Source organism: Cibotium barometz, chromosome 27 (assembly GCF_041138505.1).
Source record: "Cibotium barometz isolate CiBa-2024 chromosome 27, ASM4113850v1, whole genome shotgun sequence".
Lineage (NCBI taxonomy): Eukaryota > Viridiplantae > Streptophyta > Polypodiopsida > Cyatheales > Cibotiaceae > Cibotium > Cibotium barometz.
The window spans coordinates 36,612,379-36,635,594 of NC_141072.1; positions in this window are offsets into that span (position 1 = coordinate 36,612,379).

Consider the following 23,216-nt stretch of genomic DNA (forward strand, 5'->3'; position numbering starts at 1 on the left):
TCTCATATTCATGCATCTTGCAAAATTATCCCCAATTTGCGAGATGAGGGCATCTCGCGTTTTTCAAGTGGGAGAGAATGTAAGATTCCTCCCCAGCCTCTCAAGATATGTAGCATCTTCCCCTGTAATCAATTCCCTCTTCAGAAATATAAAAGATCTTATTTCTAACTGTTTTAACATAGAGAGAGAAAATATTCTAGAGAGAGAATATTTAGATTTTTAATATTTTTGGATAGAAAAATATCTCATCTTATTAAAATGAATTCACCTGAAACAGAAATTCAAAATGAACTTTCCAATGTGCAATTGGAATTAATTGGAAATGGGTATAAAGGACCTTAGCCTAAGGGTCTAGATTTTCAGAAATTTTTGGATTATGGTCCAATTAAGGTTCCTATGGGCCAATAAATTAGGCCTCGAGTGTGGGACCCCTGGCCCACGCAAAAGTGCTACTTTTGCTCCTAACACCCCGAATCCATTGCGCGGTGGGAACACGGATCTCACAGTTGGTATCAAAGACTAAGAGAAAATTTAATTAAGAGTAACCACCAAGAAAAGTCTCAAAGAGAGCAAGACTCAAGACAAGAACAAAGATATCAACTTTATTCACTCTTGGAACATATACAGCAAGATAGAAGAACTTTTTACAGCAAGATAGAAGAACTTTATTCACTCTTGGAACATATACAGCAACATATACAGCAAGATAGAAGAACTTTTTACAATTCCATAAGCCCGTCCATCATATGGTAACAAAAGTAGCACTTCACAAGCTGCACACGTATGAGGTAACTCATCTATGGGAATAATTCGGCTGGTTATTGCAGCACCTATCTCATTGGTATGAGGTGACCTAATAAAAGGACCTCTAAGAGGCAAGCCAAAAATGGGATAAAGGCATATCTTCTGGTGAGGAAGAAAACACGCAAGTAAGAAGACCCGCTCAGAAAATCCACCATGCCTTGATCTCATCACACAGTAGTATCGGGGATCCAAACCCAAAGCTTCAATAATCATAGCCAAGCGGACATTGTTACGAAGTGTGCCGACCCCACGATGTTACCTTGGTTATGTCTCGATAGGTCCGCCATTTGGTCTAAGCTACAGAAGTTCTCAAGTGAGGGAAAAGTGAGCGCTCAGACAGTTCTATAAAATCCTTCTTCACATACTCGCTTGTGTCTTGAAGGTGAGAAATCATCATGGATAAAACCAAGTCCTGCTGCCAAGCCATAAAAGAGATTAAGAAAGAAAGGAGATCGATGGAAGTAAGATTACTGCGAGCGACAAGTAAGAGTTACGACTTATATAAAAGAAGGAACTAGCGTAACCTAGAAGCCAACGGGGTATCTTGCCCCACTGAAGTTTTACCGTCTTTCCATGAATTGGGTTTGGCACATTTTTCTTTAGAAGGCTTACATGAAATACATTATGAACTTGGGGGATAACTTTTTATACTTCCCAAGAGATATAGAACTTCTTTTGGGCCGTACTCGAATGAAGACCATATCTGCTTCTTTGAATTCTCTGACTGTCCTCTTCTTATCTGCATACTGCTTCTGTCGATCCTGGGCAGCTTTTATATCTTTATGAATTGCCTGCATCTGCTGCTCCATGTCGTCAAGCATTTGTTTGGACATCTCGACCCTAATCAATGGGTCAAACCTAGTTAATGGAGTTAAGCAATCTTATCCGAGACGGACCCTGATTAGATTGGTATGAAGGAATTGGTCTCTGAACTCGGGGTTCTTGACTTCCCTGTGCTCTTGACATGGCAGGAGTCAGGCAGTCTTTTAACTGATGACCAAAACCTTGGCACCCAAAACACCGGTTCTCACTTCTGAACTCATCGTTCTGAATCCTTAAAACAGGTGGGGCTCCTGAGAAGTATTCTGGGGAAAGGGTCTTCCTTTTTAAACAAAATCTTTCTTTTATTTTAGAGAGAAAATAATTATAAGATCAAAAAGGGAGGTTCTTACTCCTGTATACCTCCAAGGCTGGGGGAGGAATCTTACAATGTGAGGCATGGAAAAAATGAAACGATTCTCAATTGAAGATATGTTTCATGATGGGTTTAAAGAATAGCAGCCTACACAACTTGATAATTGTATCCAATCCAATGGCTAAAGAAAAATTGATCTCCGAATTGTCATTCCCCAAACTCTATGCAGCCTTGCTTAAAATCTTTCAACCGACATCTTTTAGAGTGGATGAGATCTTTCAAAACCAACCATCCTTAATGCCTCTCCAAGTGATGAGCGAAATACCGTTTGTTCAATGTAATCACTACAATCATCCTAATCCCCATTGTGCGTTTAAGGCACCTATTTTTCTGTATTGCATATCTTGCAAAACCTTTGGTCATGACACAACCCAATGTCCCAATTCATCAACAGTTAACTCAAAACCTCCACCTCTCGTGCACCAAGCAGAAACATTCCAAAGGGTAGAAACTGCTCAGGAAGCAGTTAAGTAAACACTTTAGTGTTTCTATTGTCATGGACCACACAGGGTGGCAAATTGTACAGTTTGGAATACTTCCATGCCCACAATCACTAACACGTTGCACCCCATGTGTGAACAATGTGGCATCGACCACATGTTCTAAGATTGCCTAAGGCGAGTTGCTTCACTGTAACTTGTCTCATAGAATACTACTCTTAACATCTTAAGTGTACAAAACTAGCAATTGTCCATGGTATCCTTAAATGTGCTTACAAGTCAAGGCATGAGAAACAGTAAAAAAGAATGCAAAAAAAAACACTTCGAATTGGGTAGATGGACATGCTTTAAAGAAGAAACCAAAAGAGAAAGCAAAACCTTATAAAGCCAAGAAAAACAAGGAGCAACAAACTGTCGACACCAAGGTTAAATTAAAGAACAGGGAAAACGAGCATGTGCATGACATAAACCTAAAAGATCCAAAAGCTACACATAATGCAAAAGCATCCACCTCATGGGGGCTACCACTCAAACCACAAATCCCACATGTGTGACACGGGATACAAAACCCCGAAAGAAAATTTATTCTTGTTGCACACATGGGTAAACATAATGAAAACCTAACGATCCAAAGAAAGTCAGAAAATTAAACAAGTTCTAGTAGGTCGCTAAGTGAGGATGAAACAAGTTCAGATTCATCAATCATTGTGCCTCATAGACCAATCAAGAACCCGCCCGACCACCCAAAATTGAAAATCATTATCATATGACATATGATCATATGTGGAACGCAAAAAGCAAGCTCACGAGAGCATGCTTAGCATGGTTGAGTGTCATACAAGATCACTGGTTGTGATTGAGCCTCATAATGCCAATCTTGAAAAAGCAACCAAAATACAAGAACCTGAGGAGTATCGCTTCCCCTTTCAAGAGGAAGACGTACTCTCTATAGAAGAGTCATTAGAAGTAGATTGCATGAATTATGCTATAATTAAAAAATCACGTGAGGAATTCGAGGAATCCCTTACGAAATTAAAGAAATCCCTTAAATCCTCATTTGTAGGAGTGTTCTTCTCTCATGGTGAAGCCAGCGTATCATCATCACTTGCACCTTTAACGACTAAACAAGAATTATAGCAAGACATAAAGAGCTCCATAGAACAGGACTGTCTGGATTCACAAGTTTCCAAACAGACCTCAATTAGAACTGCCAGAGGACCATGTGTGCCATTGTATGCATTAGGCACTCTTGAAAAAGCTGAAATCCAAGAAGATAATGAAAGTGAATGGGAATATGAAACCAAAACGAGATCCAAAGCTGAAACAAAAATCGAAACAACCATGATTCCTCTTGAAGAATCTATCATGGTATGGTTAGATTTCTCTACAGGCAATGATGTTAAGCACAAACACGCGTTGATTTGCCCTCGAGCTAGTCACATAATATCATCACAATAGACACTTGGGTGTCATTGGGATGACCTAAAATCATCCCTAAAGATAATGATGTTGCAAGAGGTGCCAATGGAGAAAACATTGAAGTTCCAGGTTACTTCAGTTGTGCTACTTAAGAAATCAGTGGACATGTGGAATTTAGATTCCATGTTACCCCGCATATCTCCTTGAGTATAATGTCATCCTTGTTGATGGAATGTGGATACGTGACTCGTTGTATTCAATTGATGAATCCATGTAAACAGTCACCTTGAACACTCATGTAGGCATTGTGCAGTTGCTATTATGAGAGGAAGAGACCTTGGAGGAGCTGGAACATCCAATATACCTTACTGAGAATATCCTAAGAATTAAGGTTGGATTCTAATTTTCCACTAGACTCACCACGATTACAACACAGCTTTATCCAACACAAGAGCATAATCGCATGAATCCCGAGTTATGGGATTTATTAGGTCAACCAACACCACTCAAGGCCCATCCTAAAAAAATTCCATTCATACAAGACTTGAATATGCCATGATTGGGGTATTTTGAACATACAATGTATATTGAAACTAACCCCCTTACTTGCAAGTTTTTTGTGGTTGAGAATCTGTTGGGAGTATATTTGATCTTGGGGAATAAATGGACCATTGCACCACTCTACTTTGCCAGTGATAGTGTGACGTGAAAAATTGATATCTTTCATTGTCAATTTTGTGCATATTTTGATGGTTTCTCAATGGTAATAAGGTGGAAGCTTGTCCAAGAAGATTGCGGCGCCCACAATGGAATAACAGCGTGATGATGCGACAGCTTGGCGGCTACCCCGATAACAGCATTCTATCTTCAAATATAATGGTTTTACTTGATTTAGGGTGCACACATTGTAAATGCCACAAGTATGCTTGATAAATACTTTGGTATGGTAGATGGGCTAGTGATGTGGAAAATAAAAGTGGGCCTTCATGCTCACATGGATTTTTATTGTATTATTAATATGGTATTCACCATAAGGCTACAAGTTGGGGAGTGTGGAAGGCATGTGGAGGAGTGTGTGTAGGTGCATAATTGGGAAAGATTCTTCTAGAATGCCTACATGGAAGAGGAGAATTCCGTCATGTGTAAATGGGATCTCCACCTACATGCCACTTAGGCTTGGCTATTATCTCATCACACTCTCAAAGTCAAAAAGTCTTTAATTTAATAATCAATAGAAGACTTAGCCTAAGAGGACAATTGATGGTGACATCTACCCTTATGTCACTGAAGGGTTGAAGTTTTTATGTTGTAATTTGTAACAATGGAAGAGAGGGTGATTCTCCACCTATAAAAGGAGCCCTCCTCTCCCTTTCAAATCAAGGAATGAGCCTCCTCAATTGAGCATTTTGTGTCATTGCCATTCTCTCATCTTTCAAACCCCTATTCAAACACTCTCTTTACATGTGAATGTCTCATTTAGCATTAGCTCCTCATGCTTAACCCAATTTTGGACCTCTTTGATGATTCATGATAAGTGGGATAAGGAGTTATTATCTTGGTGGGCCTGTGACTTCTCAAGGTAGCCCTTGCCTTATTGCCGCCCTCCTTTGGAGGTACCAATGGTTTTAGCGGTAATGAGTATGTAGAAAGACTTTGGAGGTACCAATGGTTTTAGCGGTAATGAGTATGTGGAAAGACTTTGGGGACCATAGGTAAATCTTTACAATTGTCCGCTGAGCAATGTTAACCCTTACCCTCTAGCTTGAATCATGAAGGAGATGAAAGGTAAGAGGCTATGTGAAAATTGAGGTTTCATGCAAAGAGAGAGAAGTGCAGTTTTTGTGGTCCAATACCCAAGTTTCAACCGGTAATTACTCACACTCGGGTGTTGGTTTCTTAAATTGATCATATGGGTAGGAAGCTCTTTCTATGCTCTTTCCATTCATGTAACTAATTTCTTGATCCCTTACTTCATTGATGATCAGAGTTTCTCCCAAAGTTGCTAATTTTTAGGCGAATTTTGGCAGTTTTATAGTCTTGTAGTAAAATGCTCATAACTTTTCGCTCGGTTGTCCGTTTTTGAAAGTTCTTATATGGGCGCGAAGCTCTCTTCAAGCTCTACACACCTATATAATCCTTTTTTGCACAGCCTATATGGATTTAAAACTGCAATCCTCTGTGTATCTCTGTTTTTATAGAATTTTGGCAATTTTATAGTCTTGCAGTAAAATGCTCACAACTTTTTGCTCGGTTGTCCGTTTTTGAAAGTTTTTATATGGGCGCGAAGCTCTCTTCAAGCTCTACGCACCTATATAATCATTTTTTTGCACAATCTATATAGTTTTAAAACTGCAATTCTCTGTGTTTCTCTATTTTTTTAACTTTTGGTCATTCTTTCTTCTTAATAATGATTAATTCCTCTTAATCTCTTATCAAATGCCAATCCCATGTGTCTTATCCTCTTGTAAGTGATTGCTATATTCATTTGCTTTAATATGTTCCGACCAAATCATCCAATTCGAACGGATGAACCTTACCAATATTCTCTGTATGTTTCCATTCACATAATCCTGAGTCGGAAGATTTTCTTCCAACAAAGAATCGCCCTCTTGTTTGGAGCTGCAAGACTGGCTGAAATTCTTGCTTCTCCAGAGCCTTTCATCTTTCCTTCCATGAATTATTATCTCACCTTTGATGTGTATATCTTTATCTTAATCTAGGGAGAGAAAGGGAGGTGAGGAGGCTGTGAGGTTTCATACAAGTGTGTTTTGATTCTGAGAAGCGACCGAAGTCCAAACCCCAACTTCGTGTCACATCTTTTGGTGGAGTTGATGGGCAGGTTTTACTTAGAATTATTCTATTTTAACCTCAAGGTCCTGCATGATTAAAGGAAAGCTATTTGGAAACAAGTAAATTTTCCTTGTTGCTACTCATCTTTTGGTGCAAGATGTTCAACATTCCGGTGTTCCAAGGATCGGAAGGAGAAGACCCGGGGAGTTATCTCCGAGAGTTTAACCGAGCATGCCGCTTGACGGGTTGGTCTATGAAGGAGAGGGCAGAAATACTTCCAGATTTCTTGGAGGGTGTGGCCTTAACTTGGCATGAGGCTTTGCCAGAGGAGTCCAAGAATGATTGGGAAAGGTTGACCAAAGCAATGAAGGAGAGATTTGGGACAGTGGAGTCGCCAAATGCTTTACTATTGCAATTGGATCAAATTTTCCAAAAGGAAGGAGAGTCAGTTTCTGCCTTTTCAGTGAGGTATGAAGCCTTATTCATCAAATATCAACAAGCTGCTTTACATGTTGTTGCTTCTTCTTCTTCACCTTCTATGGAAGATTCAAAGAGTTCTTTAGCAGTGGAGCACCTTAAGATGAGCAAGTTTATCAGGGCTTTGGATCCCCGCTTGCATGGAAAAGTTCTTAGCAAAGATCCCACTAGTTTTAAAGAGGCCCTTCGTATTGCTTTGAAGAAGGAGGCCACTCTTCATATTGAGTCCACATTCCAATCTTCTCCAAGTGTGCCAACCCCACCACGAGTAGAGATAGCCTCAACATCTCAGGTACAAGCTCCATCTTTGGATCATAACATTGCACAACTTATGGCAGAATTTGCTGATTTGAAGTTACACTTAGTCAATGCAAGGCCACCTAGGGTTCCACGAGCTGAGGATAAACCTAGGGATAGAAGTAGTGTCACATGTTATGAATGTCAAGAGAAGGGGCACTATCGTACTGAGTGTCCAAAGTTGAGGAAAAGTGAGGATAAAAGTTTAGCACTTTTAGAGGAAACATGCTCAGAAGAAGAAGAGGAAACATTGATGCCATTAATGGCAAAAAGGGGTCGTAAAACTAGGAGTCAAGAAGAAGAAGAAGAAGATAAATCTGAAGAAGAGGAGAAACATAAGAAGAAGAAGAAGTCATCTAGGAGAAAAATTGGACAATCTAACTTTCCTCTTGGACAAGGATCTCTTAGTTTTGACCTCTTAACGGATCTTAGAAAGAAAACAGCACAAATCACATTTGGGCAGCTTTTGGCACTCTCTCCAAAGCTTAGAAAGGAATGGGGTAAGCTGGCTAGCACAAGGGAATCTAAGAAAAAGAAGAAGAGGGATAATGGGACTCCTATGGTTCAAAAGGTGGATATTGATGTAGGAGATGATGTGCCTGTGATGATTGATGTCATCATTGAGGGGCAAACAATTTCTAATGCATACATTGATGGAGGTGCGTCAATCAATGTCATGAGTGAAAAAACAATGAAAGATGCTGATTTGAAGTTGTCTTCTACTAACTCTCCCTATCGCATCAAACTTACTGATAATACTAGGGTGAAAACCTTAGGAATTGTCAGGAATTTGGGAGTGGATGTATGTGGTATTTCTGTGCCTACAACTTTTCAGGTCATTCCTACAAGGCCTGATGCTAGGGCTTACCCATTGATATTGGGTAGGCCATGGCGTCGCCAAGTGAAGGCAATTCAAAAGTGGGAGACAAGTGATCTTATTCTACAAGGTGAGAATAAGAAGGTCCACTACAACATCAAGAGTCGTTGCAAGAAGGTGGTAAGAGGTGAACCTTCAACTTCCGAAAGTCCAGAGTTAGAATCATCCGATGAAGAAGAGACAAGTGGTAGCTTTGAGGATTCCATCAGAAGGAGAGGTGGAGGGAGTTGCATTTGGTCTTTCCCTGGGAAGGGGTCGAGGGGATGCTGAAGACAATGGAGCCTTGGAAGGGGAAGCTTCTTCAACCACGTGCAAGAAAGGAGATGTGGACCTCACTAGTCTTCACCAACAGAATGAACTTCTTCTTGATGAGTCCATAGCAGGTACTGAAAGGGAGGATTACTTAAAAATGTTGGATGGATTTCCTAACCTTTTTGCAAACAGCTACTCACAAGTACGCCAAGTTACCCTAGTAGAGCACAAGATTGATCTCAAGCCCCAAAGTAAGCCAGTGGTGCAGCGGCTAAGGCGTTTGGGAGTAGTGCAAGCAGAGGTGCTTAAGAAGGAGGTAACTAATTTACTGGAAGCTGGATTTATTTTTCCGGTAGAGAATTCAGAGTGGATTTCCCCAATTGTAGTCACTCCCAAAAAGGGTGGAAAATGGCGTGTGTGTGTGGACTTTCGCCCTTTGAATGCATGCACAAAGAGGGATTATTATCCTCTACCCTTTCAGGATGAGATTTTGGATCAAGTTGCAGGTCATGAGTTGTATTCAGTGTGTGATGGATACTCTGGATACTTTCAAATCCGGATTTGTGAAGATCATCAAAGGAAAACCTCATTTATCACCCCTTGGGGAGTGTATGCCTATAGGGTGATGCCATTTGGCTTGACCAATGCACCAGCAACTTTTCAACGCTTCATGAGTCAGGTATTTGCACCTTACTTGGGGAAGTTTATAAGGGTCTTTCTGGATGATTTTTGCATTTATTCAAGCCGCATGGATCACTTGGAAAAGTTGAGGTTGGCCTTGCAAAGTATTGATGATGCAAAAGGGTGTCTTAATCCTGGAAAATGCCACTTGGCACGAAGGAAGGTGGTTCTCTTGGGACATATTATCTCAGAAGAAGGCATAGAGATGGATCCTGAGAAGGTGCAGGCAATTGTGGCCCTCCCACCACCTACCCCAATGTAAGGGAGGTAAGGAGGATTTTGGGTAAAACAAAGTATTACCAACGCTTTGTTGACATGTTCTCTAAAAAGATGTATCCTATAAATCTGTTAACAAAGAAGAATGTTTCTTTCCAATGGGGGCCCGATCAAATTCAATCTTTTTGTTTGCTCAAGGAATGCATGAGTCAAAGTCCAATTGTTTAGCCTCCTAAGTGGGGGAAGGACCAGTTACAAGCCTCTTCCATGGAACCCCCTCTACATAATGACCTACCATTTGCATTAATGGTCCCGACTCCGATGAAGCATTTACTCCAACTCCATCCTCACCAACAACGAAGTTCAATGCCAAAACCTAGCAATCAAGAGCTATTCCTGAAGAAGTTCCCCAGGCGCAACCATCTCTCTAGCAAGGAACTCAAAGGAAAAGCCCCAGAGCCGACACCTCTTCAGCACAACAAACCTCACCACATGAGATGACAATATGCTCCAAAGCCTCATCATCGAAAGCCACTCTGCAAGAGACTCTAACGTCATCGTCAACAATAACCATGAGTCTCAAAACTGTAACCTCAATGCCAACCAATGTCAAGGAGGATCCCAAACCTTCCGCATAAACCAAAAAGAAAACTCCAACATTACAACCAAAATCAAGGTATCTTAATGGTACCAAGATTGTTGAGATATCGAGCTCGTCTAGTGAGGCGATGGCCACTGATGACCCGCCTGGGGGATAGACCCCACACTTACACCACTGGCATGGTTGGTGAGATCATGGGAGATATGCGGCCAGTGGGATGATAGGCTGTGTGACAGCCATTCTAGAGATTGGCATAGTTATAGTGCCAGCTCATTTAGTCGGGTTCACACTATAGAGAACCCGTGTATGTATTGGTTGAGTACCTTTCATATTATGTGTACTCTTATCTTGTATATGGTGTGTTGAGTGTTGAGTAGAGAAGAAGAAGAAGAAGATTTCAGCCTCTCACCTTGTGTGTTCTCTATTAGGGTTTTGTGAGTGTGTGTGTGTGCTTGCAAGAGCTCAAGCTCTCTTTCCCCTGCATCTTTTCATGGTATCAGAGCCTAGTTCGTGCTAAAGGCTGAGCTGCAAGCAAGAGAACCACAGGAAGCGGTACGAGGGTAAGAGCTACAACTACTCTCTTCCTTATTTGTGTTGGTGACTACACCCTTGTCGGGAGCTCTACGGGAGGCACTGGCAAACGATCTCTGATTGAGGAGCTTTCTTTGCGGGAGTAAAGCTATAGGGCAACTATATAGTCCTATCGGACTTAAAATTGTGTGTTTGGCAAGATGTCTAATGATGGCATAACACAGATTGTGGCTGAGAAGCTAGATAAGAATAACTTCCATGCTTGGAGGTTCAGGTTGACGAATTTCCTGATGGGAAAAGGCTATTGGGACTACATAGAAGGTGAGCATGAAGAGGCACCAGAGATACCGGATATAAATCCGACTGCGTAGATGTTACTTTTAATATTCAAGACACCCAAGCCTTGAAGTGTGATTAGACAATGATACACATGATTGTTGTCCTTTTGCATTATTGAAAGGAACTTTTAGAACATTGACCTTTGTTGTTGTCATTTTTCTTGATGTCATACTGGTATGTATATATAAATCTTAAGGAATTAAATGATAATGATTTGTTGTTCATTGAATGTCTCATTATCATACTAGTATGGGAGGGTATTAAAGTTGAGGAATTTGGCAATCACGATGTTCATATATGCACCAATAAACACTTGACCATAGTCCTGGAATATAATTGTTAGTGGTAGACTATTCACTTACATAATGATGTTACAACTCATTTAGATATTCATAGTCAACAAGTTTAAAGACTGGAACCAAGGAGCCAGGAAGGTTATGTATTGGCTCTCCATTAGTATACAGGACACCATGATTGGGCACATTCAGGATGCCAAGTCTCCCAAGGAGGCGTGGGACACCTTGGTAAAGCTCTATGAAACAAATACCAAGGCACGTAAGATACAGTTGAAGAATGAACTTCATACTGTGGAGAAAAAGAGCATGTCTGTGAATGACTATGCGCTGAAGATAAAGGGTATTGTGGAATCCCTTGCATCTATTGGTGTGTCAGTAGATGATGATGATAAGGTGGAAGTCTGTCTACGTGGTCTCGGGCCACAATACAAGGCGTTCAAGACGTCCATTCAGACTCGGGAAAACATTCCCAACTTTACAGATTTGGTGTCTATGCTGATTATCGAAGAGAAGAGCTTGGGTGAAGACCAACAGTCTTCACAAAGCAAAAACAGTTCAGAGCAACAGGCCTCCTACACGAGTTCAGGAAGAGGACGAGGTAGAGGAGGCCGTGGACGCGGTCAAGGAGGTGGCCGAACAGGTAATCAGAATTATGGCCAGCAGCAGCAGCAGCAACAACAGTCCCAGAATCAACAAGAACAACAACAACACACAGGTGGAAGAGGCAAATTCAGAGGCAGGGGGAGTCAAAAAGGCCGTGGAAATTGGCAAAGGCAATATAATGATGCACGTGAATGCTATTATTGTGGTAAGCCTGGACATGTGCAGTCAGAATGTTATAAGAAGCAGGCTGACATGCAAAATGGAAAAGTGCAGCAAAATAACTATGCATCCTCAAGCAGAAATAATGAGGATAATGAAAGGTTGTTTGTTATGCAGCATGTCGTGAATGCCATGTCTGAAAATGTTGACGCAGCACAAAAAGATAATGTATGGTATGTGGATTCAGGCACTTCGAACCACATGACGAGTCATGGGGAGTGGTTCAAGGAGATGAAAAACCCGGAAAGACCAGGTTTTGTGGAAACTGGGGATGACACTGCTCATCCAATTGCCCACGTTGGAGATGTGCCATTGTCTATGCAGGATGGCAAAGTGAAGTACCTTGCAGATGTACTTCATGTACCGAACATAACAAAGAATCTGGTTTCAGTTGGCCAGATGATTGAGCAAGGTTTGCAGGTTCGGTTTAACCTTGATGGGTGTTATGTTGAAGATTTTAAAGACAAGTGCAGGTTGGTTGCAAAAGGCAACAGAGTGGGCAGAATGTTTACATTGAATGTAGACATGCCTGAAATGAGTGCTGCGATGTTTGCAAATGATTCAAGAGTTGTTGCAGACACAGACATTTGGCATAAAAGGATTGGACATGTAAATGTGCAGAGATTGAAGTCTATGCACACAAAAGGAATTGTGACAGGGCTGCCAAAATTTAAAGTGGAAGGTATGTAGAAAATATGTGAAGCATGCCAATTTGGGAAACAAACAAAGCATGTGTTTCCACGTAACAGATATGTGAGCAGAAATGCACTAGATGTTGTGCATTCAGATGTATGGGGTCCTATAAAGACCATATCTATGGGAGGCTGCAGGTATTATGTGACTTTCATTGATGACCACACAAGGAAAGTGTGGGTATATTTCATGAAGGAGGAGAGTGAGGTGTTCACTCATTTTCAGAACTTCAGAGTTTTGGTTGAAAAGCAAACAGGGAAATATGTAAAGTGCCTAAGGTCAGATGGAGGGGGAGAGTACTTCTCCAATGAGTTCTCTGAATTTTTAAAGAAGAATGGTATTCAGAGACAGTTTACATGCAGATACACTCCGCAGCAAAATGGAGTTGCTGAGCGAAAAAACAGGCACATTGCTGAGATTGCGCGAGCATTGATGGAAGAGAAGAATATGCCGCATTGCTATTGGGCTGAGGCGGTTTCTATAGCAGTATACATCATGAATAGAACTCCAACTGCAGCCATACATGATGTAACTCTAGAGGAGAGGTTTACTGGCAGAAAACCAGATTTGTCTCATCTGAAAGTCTTTGGATGCATTGCATATGTGCATGTGCCAGATGAGCTAAGAACTAAGCTGGATCCAAAAGCTGAAAAATGTGTGTTTATTGGATATTCCCTTGAGCAAAAGGGATACAGGTGTTATAACCCTGCTACACGTGAGTTGAGGGTAAGCAGGGATGTTGTCTTTGATGAGATGAGCAGCGGGTATGCTGCTGAAAAAGAAGCTGTTGGGGCTGATGTGAGGGGAAGTGTGGTTGCACAGAATGCAGGTCAGCAATCACAGTCTTTGAGTGGACCAAGTCCTCATCTAGTGGGTCTATTGATAGACCATGGAGTGGCAGGCTGCGTCATAATACCAGTCCTGCAAATGTGAGTAGTACATCACGTAAAGGAAAAGAGAAAGTGGTTGAGCCCCTTGGTATGCCTGACATTTCTGCAGGGCATTCTCATGTTGATGGAGAGTCTAGTGGCTCAGATATGAGTCTTGATGAGGAGCTTGGGATCGCAGTTATGAGAACACCTGGTGTAAAGAAGGCTATGGAAGCCATGAATGAAAAGCTGCAAAGATCAGGGAGAGTGAAGAACCCTGTGCAGAGATTTACATATGATGGTTATGTGGCACATCACTATGCATATATGGCAAAGGTTGTGCAGGTTGTAGAGCCCACATGCATTGATGAGGCTATTGGAAATGTGTGTTGGGAGAAAGCTATGGATGAGGAGATGGATGCACTATATGGAAATGAAACTTGGGATTTAGTGCAATTGCCTGAAGGCAAGAAAGCCATTGGATGCAAGTGGGTGTACAAAGTTAAACATAACAGTGATGGGAGCATAAACAGGTACAAGGCTAGATTGGTAGCCAAAGGATATGCACAGACATATGGGATTGATTATGAGGAAACTTTCAGCCCAGTTGCCAAGATGGCAACGGTGAGAGTTGTGATAGCAGTGGCTGCGTTAAAGCAATGGTCTTTACATCAGATGGATGTAAAGAATGCATTCTTGCATGGGGATTTGCAAGAAGAGGTGTATATGTTGCAGCCACCTGGTTATGAGGATGAGGGTCACCCTGAGCATGTTTGCAGGTTGAAGAAAGCCTTGTATGGCTTAAAGCAAGCACCAAGAGCATGGTCTGACAAGATTTCTGAATATCTTGTCACTATTGGCTTTCATGTAGCCAATGCAGATTTCTCGCTGTATGTGAGACATGGTGATAGAGGAGTTGTGCTTGTTGTCATCTATGTAGACGACGATCATTACGGGGGACCATGATACAGAGATCTTTGATGTAAAGATCTTGCTTAGACAGAAGTTCGAGATGAAGGATCTGGGGGAGCTCAGATATTTCTTGGGCATTGAGGTGATTAGGTCACCACATGGTATTGGATTACTGCAGAGACAGTATGGCTTGGACATGTTGTCCAAGTATGGTATGACAGGCTGTAAGCCTATTTCTGTGCCATTGGATCAAAATGGCAAGTTGAGTGCAGATTTAGGAGAGATCTTGGAGGATCCTACTATGTATAGGCGCATAGTAGGAAGTTTGATTTACATGACGATCACCAGACCAGATTTGAGCTATGCTGTTGGGTTGGTGAGTCAGTTTATGTAGGTTCCACGGAAACCGCATTTGGATGCAGTGAGACACATACTGAGGTATGTGAAGTCTACTTTGCATTGTGGACTATTCTATGAGACTGGGACAGAGATATGTGTACATGGGTACACAGATGCTGATTGGGCTGGTAGTATCTCAGATAGAAGATCTACCAGTGGATTCATGTTTTCTTTGGGGAGTGCTGCTGTGACTTGGAGCAGCAAGAAGCAACCTACGGTTGCTCTATCGAGTACAGAGGTCGAGTACAGAGGAGCTGCTATGGCAGCATGTGAGGTAGCTTGGTTGAGGAAGCTACTTGTAGATTTCGGTCTATCAGTGGATAGACAAGTTGTCATTTTTTGTGACAACATTAGCAGTATACAATTGGCCAGGAACCCAGTCTTTCATGCTCGTACGAAGCACATAGAGGTCCACTACCACTTTGTTAGAGAGAAGGTCTTGGCAGGAGATCTTGACCTTGTTTATGTCAGCACAAAGGATCAGGTAGCTGACATCTTCACCAAAGCATTGGGTGCAGAGAAGCTCCGCAGATTCAGGGCTTCGCTTGGTGTACATGAGATGGAGTTGAGCTCGAGGGGGAGTGTTGAGATATCGAGCTCGTCTAGTGAGGCGGTGGCCACTGAGGGGGATAGGCCCCACACTTACACCACTGGCATGGTTGGTGAGATCATGGGAGATATGCGGCCAGTGGGATGACAGGCTGTGTGACAGCCATTCTAGAGATTGGCATGGTTATAGCGCCAGCTCATTTAGTCGGTTCACACTATAGAGAACCCGTGTATGTATTGGTTGAGTACCTTTCATATTATGTGTACTCTTATCTTGTATATGGTGTGTTGAGTGTTGAGTAGAGAAGAAGAAGAAGAAGATTTCAGCCTCTCACCTTGTGTGTTCTCTATTAGGGTTTTGTGAGTGTGTGTGTGTGCTTGCAAGAGCTCAAGCTCTCTTCCCCCCTGCATCTTTTCAAAGATGTGGGTGGAGAAGCAACTACTTGGAGCTCAAGGCTACTATAAAGGTGCCAATCAAATTTGCGTGCCTTGATAGTCAAAGCCTCTTCCTTAACATAAAACTCAGAGGCCAAGGAAAAAGAAAAGTACCCCACAACACCATCCCCAAAAGCCTATGAGATTTCCTCAAAGAACTCCAATCTATCAACAAGTGTGCGTACCAAAAATACTACTACATGCACAAGGGTACTTCAAAGGAAATACCAACACTTGGGTTCCCAAGCACATAAAAATGTCCACTAAGCTTGCACAAAGAAAGAAGACTTAACACCAAATGCATAAGCCACACCAATTTGTAATGTTCATCACCGATGGGTTCTTGTGCATGTGCTTCAACAACAAGGATACTACATGATGGTAATCCCATCATCTGGTTACCAAAATCAAACCAAGTGAAAGCAACCTCACCATCGACTTTAACCCCAACAACTTCACCTAAAGTTTGACATAAATGGAGATCCAAGAAGCACCAAGCAAATATCTCAACCACTCTCATGCATTCAGAACCTACACAAGAGCTTGTGTGTTCAACCAACCCCAATGGTAACTAACCAGAAGCCTTATCTACCGCCTCTATAACAATTGAGTCACAAATTCAAGAATCAATACCCATGTCTTCAACAAAGACTTATGAGCGCATTAAAAATAAACTCACAATGCTCTTTTCAACCCTTTGGATGTGAAGCATAAGTACAAAAGCTATACAATAGACATAAGAACCAATTCTCTTAAAAAGGAGAGTAGATACAAGAACCTGTTGCTTGCAAGGTGGTAGCCAAAAAAAAAAGAAAAAAAAAGAAAAGAAAGAAAAAAGAAAGAAGAAAATAACATAACAAAAAAGAAAAGAAAAGAAAAGAAAAAAACAAAAACAAAAACAAAAACACAAGGGAGTCACACATATGGCCTTCAATATCATACGCAACTCCCAAGCCTTCAATATCATACGAACTCTCAAACGATCTTCAATACTAGTCAATACATTTTCGTTAAGCTTATAGCTTACGATACTTTTGGCTAAGTTGATGTTAGTATTGGTCCAAGACATTTGCACCAAAACCTTACCATCGATAACTTTCCAAGTACATCTCAGGATGGGGGGGCCATGGTGGGCAAACGTCTGGTCAATGGTACAACCCATCGCCCTGAAACTTTCCTTCAAATGGAAAACCTCTCTAGACAAAGATAGAGTCTTCACAACACAATGATATCTAATCATTTGTGAAGATATCTATCTAAGCCTCGCAAGTCAACGTAATCCTTTCAAGATTCGCAAACTAGTGGCTACTTCGACAAAAAGCAATAGCTCAATAAGAGTCTATGAGACTCAATTCTTGTACTCCATGTATATTTGCTTCTTCATAAGAGCACTTAAATATACATAAAAGCATTAAAAAAACTTGGGAAGAAACAAGCAAGAACATGTCCTACCCAACAAGAATTGGCAAGAAACCTACAACAAAAAGAGACTTCATCAAAGGCCATTTTTTTCAAATGATGAATGTTTCTTCAATAAATCAAATGAGAAACTGAGAAACAAAATCTCATTCTGATGATTTTGTCTACGTTCCTCCGGATCCTTCCTTTCCGCTTCCCCATAAAATTAAAATCTTTTAGTTTCCCAACAACTAACAAAAATCACAAATGTAACATTGTTTTTGGTTGCAAAACAAACAAGCGGGCAAAAATATTTAAAACAAAACATGCTCACAATAATATAAAAATATAATCATTCGTAATAAAATCCCACCGCCCCACCCCATTAGGAAACCCCAGTAACCCACCAACCTTTTCATTTAGTAACCAGCCTTTCTTATTCCTTCCAGAGGAACAAAGACCATTAAACGTCACTCTACATCAAGGTAATTCTCCCCACGCAAAGGTCTTCAACGTGATCACAAGGACGTAATCGACATTAGGAAGGGGGTAATGTTAACCCATTCCTAGGATTAACAAGAGCTACTACCATTGCATTATATCAAGGAGTCAAGGTAGATACACCAAATTAGAGAAAAATCAAAAAGTTTAGAAATATCTACAAAAAAATATTTTTAGAAAGGCTCACGTAAGGTGAAGGTTCCATAATTATGAGTTTTCATATATTTTAGGAGACTTTTTGGAAGGCTTTGGAAAGGGAAAACCCCTCATCAAGGAGGTGCTAGAAATCACATCAAGGGGGTATTTTTTAATTCAAATATATCATGAAGTGGCTAGATATTTCATCTCTCCTCTCTCCTATTCCAAACTAGATCAAAAAGTGGGCAAAACTCCTCTAAAACTTGTCCAAATTGGATCAAATTGAAGTTGGAAGCCTCTAGATCCCAATTGGACTTCGTTGGTGGCCTCCCTCACCTCTATAAATAGACTCCCAATCCTTTGTATTTTCATATTAGAGTAACTCTATGCTAGTGTAATTTTCAATTTAGTGTATTTTCTTCTTCCCTCTTCATTGGGTCTCCATTGTGAAGCTTTGGGGCTTCACTAAACCTCTTCTTCTCTTGAAGGTTACCCTTTTCCCTTGGTGGCCAAGCCTTTTCTTTGGGGGCTACACAACTTTTGAAAGGTAAAGAGTCAAGCAAATCAAGCGTAACCCTAAACAATGAAGTTTATGCATAACTCTCTTTTAATGTTAATCTTCTTCCTACCCTCCCTCATGCTTGGGAAGCATTTTATTTTGTGGTTTTTCTCTTAAAATCATGCTTTTCTTGATTTATAATGAATTAATGTTTATGTTTAAGCTTAGGTTTATGCATAAACTAATTCTTATGTTAAAAGTGTGATTTTGAACATTTTCAATTCATAGAAAATGCGAGGAAGTTATGGCAAAATTTTATTATTATAAAATGAAGGTTTATGTATAAATAATTTTTATTCTAAAAGAGAAACTTTGAGTATTATCATTTCATAGAAAATGCAGGGAAACTATGGCAGAATTTTTGTCATTAAAAAAATAAATTTTATGCTTACTTAATTTTTATGCTAAAAGTGGAATTTTAAGATTCTCATTTCATAGAGAATATGGGGAAGTTATGGTAAAATCTTTGTCATTAGAAAATGAAATTTATGCATAAATATTTTTATATTAAGAGTGGAATTTTGAGTATTATCATTTCATAGAAAATGTGGGGAAGCTATGGAAAAATTTATATCATTAGAGTATGAATTTATGCATAATAGATTTTATGCTAAAAGTGGAGTTTTGAGCATTATTCATTTGTTAGAAAAATAAAGAAGGTTATACACAAATTTTCTAGATTCACTTAATTTATGAGAATTATAGAAACATTTGATTCATTTAGATGAAAATGAATTAGTTTTTATGCTAAAAGAGGAAATATGGGTATAATTGATTTTGTAAATCCCATGAGGTCGCATGCATAAATCTTTTATTCAAAAAGAAGAATATTGAGCATATTTTATTTTTGAAAAAATAGAGAAAAGAATGTGAAAATATTCATAGGAATGCATCGAGAAAACATGGATAAATTTTAATCAAAAAGAGGAATCACGAACATAATTGACTTTTGGGAATACGTCTAGATTCTCGAAAAGTAGAATCTTGGGTACATTCTGAATGAGAAAAGTATTTCCCAAAAAAATACCATAATCATGCGTAGTTGGATGGACGTAAATAATCGACTGACTTATTACTAGATTCCTTGTTGGGAAAGGAATCTGGAATTCTTGAAAGGGTCAAGGATCCCAAAAAAAGGAAAACAAAAATTTAGAGTTAATTGAATTGAGTCAAGAAAAAGTTACCTTTAACTGAGCCAAGTAGAGTAACTATATATCAGTATGAAAAGTAGAGTTACTGTACTTTTAACCTGGTTAATTGTGGAACAAAGATTCTGATGATGACGAGATCAAGGAAAGTTAATAATCAAACCTGATTCGTTTAAAGAGAAAGGAGACCATCTTGTTCGTTAGTAAAAATAAGAATTGATATGGAGTGATGTGTGGGATGTGTGGATTGATGGGGATTGATGTGAATTGATGTGTGGATTGATGGGGATTGATGTGAATTGATGTGAATGAATGTGAATTGATGTGAGATGATGTGAATGGATGTGAATTGATGTGAGATGATGTGAATGGATGCGAATTGATGTGAATTGATGTGAGATGATGTGAATGGATATGAATTGATGTGGAACGATGTGATATGAATTGATGTGAAAAAATGTGAAATAATGAGAAATGACGTGGAATGATATGGAATGATGAGAAATGATGTGGAATGATGAGAAACAATGTCTTATCTCATCACATCTATTCGCCTCACATCTCATCACCTCTATTCACATCACACCTATCCATCCATTCACATCACACCTATCCATCCATTCACATCTATCTAATTCACATCACATCTCATCACATCTATTTACCTCTCATCTTGTCACCTCTATTCACATCACACCCATCCATCCATTCACATCTATCTAATTCACATCACCTCTCATCACATCTATTTACCTCTCATCACATCTACTTACCTCTCATCTCATCACCTCTGATCACATCACACCCATCCATCCATTCATTCACATCTATCTAATTCACATCACATCCATCCATCTAGTCATCATCTATCTAATTCACATCTTATCTCATCACATCTATTCACCTCATATTCCCATCACCTCTATTCACAGAATTTAAACATAGAACTTAAGAGGATTCTAATTTTTGATATAAAGATTCTTTACACATTTATTTATGCATAATTCAATTTTAAGGAAAATAACACTTTTGAAATAAAATTAAATCCTTTATGCATCTTTCTATGCATAAATTCAATTTTAATGAGAATAACTCTTTTGAAATAAAAATAACTCTTTCATGCATCTTTCTATGCATAAATTCAATTTTAATGAGAATGACACTTTTGAAATAAAAATAAATCTTGTATGGATCTTTCTATGCATAAATTCAATTTTAATGAGAATGACACTTTTGAAATAAAAATAATCTTTTATGCATCTTCCTATGCATAAATTCAATTTTAATGAGAATAGAACTTTTGATATAAAAATAATTCTTTTAGAATGCACAAACGGAGGAAATTACTCTTTTAGAATAACCTAATGATAAACTTTAGTTCCACAAAATTTAAGAAAATTTTTCCATAACCTCCTTTGTATGGTTGACCATTTCTCAATTTTATCATTTAATTTATGACTTAAATTAATCCAATTTGAATTCTAATATCTCTAATCTACTCCATTTTCTAAAAATCAAGAGAGTAATTAATGAAAAGGGTTTAATAAATCTTTTAATTAAACTTTCTAGGATTGAGAAGGGTTGAATTGAGAAGGGGGTGGCCTTTCCATCAAGGCATAGAATCAGATTTTAATTCAACATTTACAAAGCATAAAATTTGAGAAAACCATAGATTTAAAATTTCACACAATAAGTAAGAATAAATCTTACATAGAGCTTGTAAGATTTTCTTTGGCTTGAGGGATTCAAGGTTCTACTCATGTTTGGAGCAAGAGTGGCCACCAAATTCACTTGGAGAGGATTAGGCCAAAAAACAATTGAATTATCAAGAAATTCAATGTTAAATGGCTCAGAACAGAAGCAGAGTAACAGTGCATAAACAGCATTAAGCTTTTACAAAAAGGGAGGCTTCTATTTATAGGAAAAAGTGAGCCTCTAACCAAGCAAACTGATTCTAGAATTTTCCAGATCAGTTTGGTCACTTTTTAACCATTTTTAGGTCAGTTTAGCTTACTTTTTAGATCTAGTTGAAACAGGAGAGAGGAGAGATGAAAATATCTCATTATTTATGAGTTTAAAACTCATCCACACATGTGAAAATAGGCACCTCCTTTTCATGAGGGGAATTTCTCACACTGACGTGTCTAAAATGCATCATTTCCTCTAAATATCTCTTCTTTTTTAACTAATAAACCTTGTCCTTAGTCAACTCTTCATCTTATGTGAGTATTTAATCATTTTTGGGGGATTTTCTTTTATTCTTCAATTTATCTCCTCCTTACATTTGGATTAATCTTTTTGGTCCATAGGAACCTTAATCCAAAGTTTTCAAAAAATATGGACCCTCAGGATAAGGTCCTTTTTACCTATTTTCAATTAATTCCAATTGCACATTGGAAAGTTTTTTTTTAACTTATGTTTCAAGGGAAATCATTTTAAACACTAGGAGGATTTTTATATCCAAAAATATTTCAATTTTGAATTACCTCTCTCTAGATATTTTCTCTCTCTAGGCCAAAATAGGATAAAATAGGATCTTTCTTTTATTTTAGAGAGGGGAATAACTATAAGATCAAAAGGGGAGATTCTTACACCTGTACACCTCAAAAGTTGGAGGGAGGAATCTTACATTCTACCCCACTTAAAAAACGCAAAATGCCCTCATCTCGCAAAATTAGAGGATAACTCTTTTCCTTAAGATCCAATTGATTCTAGGGTTCCTTATAGTCTGGTGAACCCAACAGAATCCTGGGATAAAGATCCCTTATATAGAACTCATCATTAGATAACAATTCACTCAGATTATAACATTCAAATCCTTATCACAATAATGGTCCATTAGACCAAACTTTCTATTTGAGTCCTCCATGGGAATTTTCAATTATATAGATTTTTAATTTGACATCCCTTAACTTGATCTACTAGGTCAAGTGTTAACAGCAGCAATCTGTCAGTACAATCCACTAATTTTATAGTGATTTGCTGAAGTCATTAACTTCATTCCAGTTATGAACATCATCACAAGGACTCCTCCCATTCATCCTCATTATGGTTTTGCTGCTCAGGTTATTACATTTCAATCAAAATTCAAGAATCATTATTTTTCAATCAGAATCCAAATGAACTCTTCATTTCTCAACCAGAATTTAAAAATAATATCAACCACATTCGAATTCATCATCTGGATAGCATTTATGCTTATAATTTCAAGTCTTAGATTTACTTATATATACTGCTAGTAAAGAGCCGCAATTATACCCTCTGTATATATGGGTAGTCTCACGATCCTTGTAATTATAAGGTAAATACCATCATGTCTAGGCCTCAAGTAAGTCAGGGATTCCATGCAATTGCGGTACTTCCATTTAAAGACCCAATTACTAATTTATAAATTTCAGTATGAATAACAATTTGTATAAATTTTATCATGCAATTACAATCTTTTACTGCTTCTTCATAAATTTTTGACATTTTTGGCTTCTTGGTTGATCTCCTCATTAGCCAATTTGCTATGATACCAACTGTAAGATCCCTGTCCCCATCGCGCAACCAATTCAGGGGTGTTAGCAGTGGAAGTA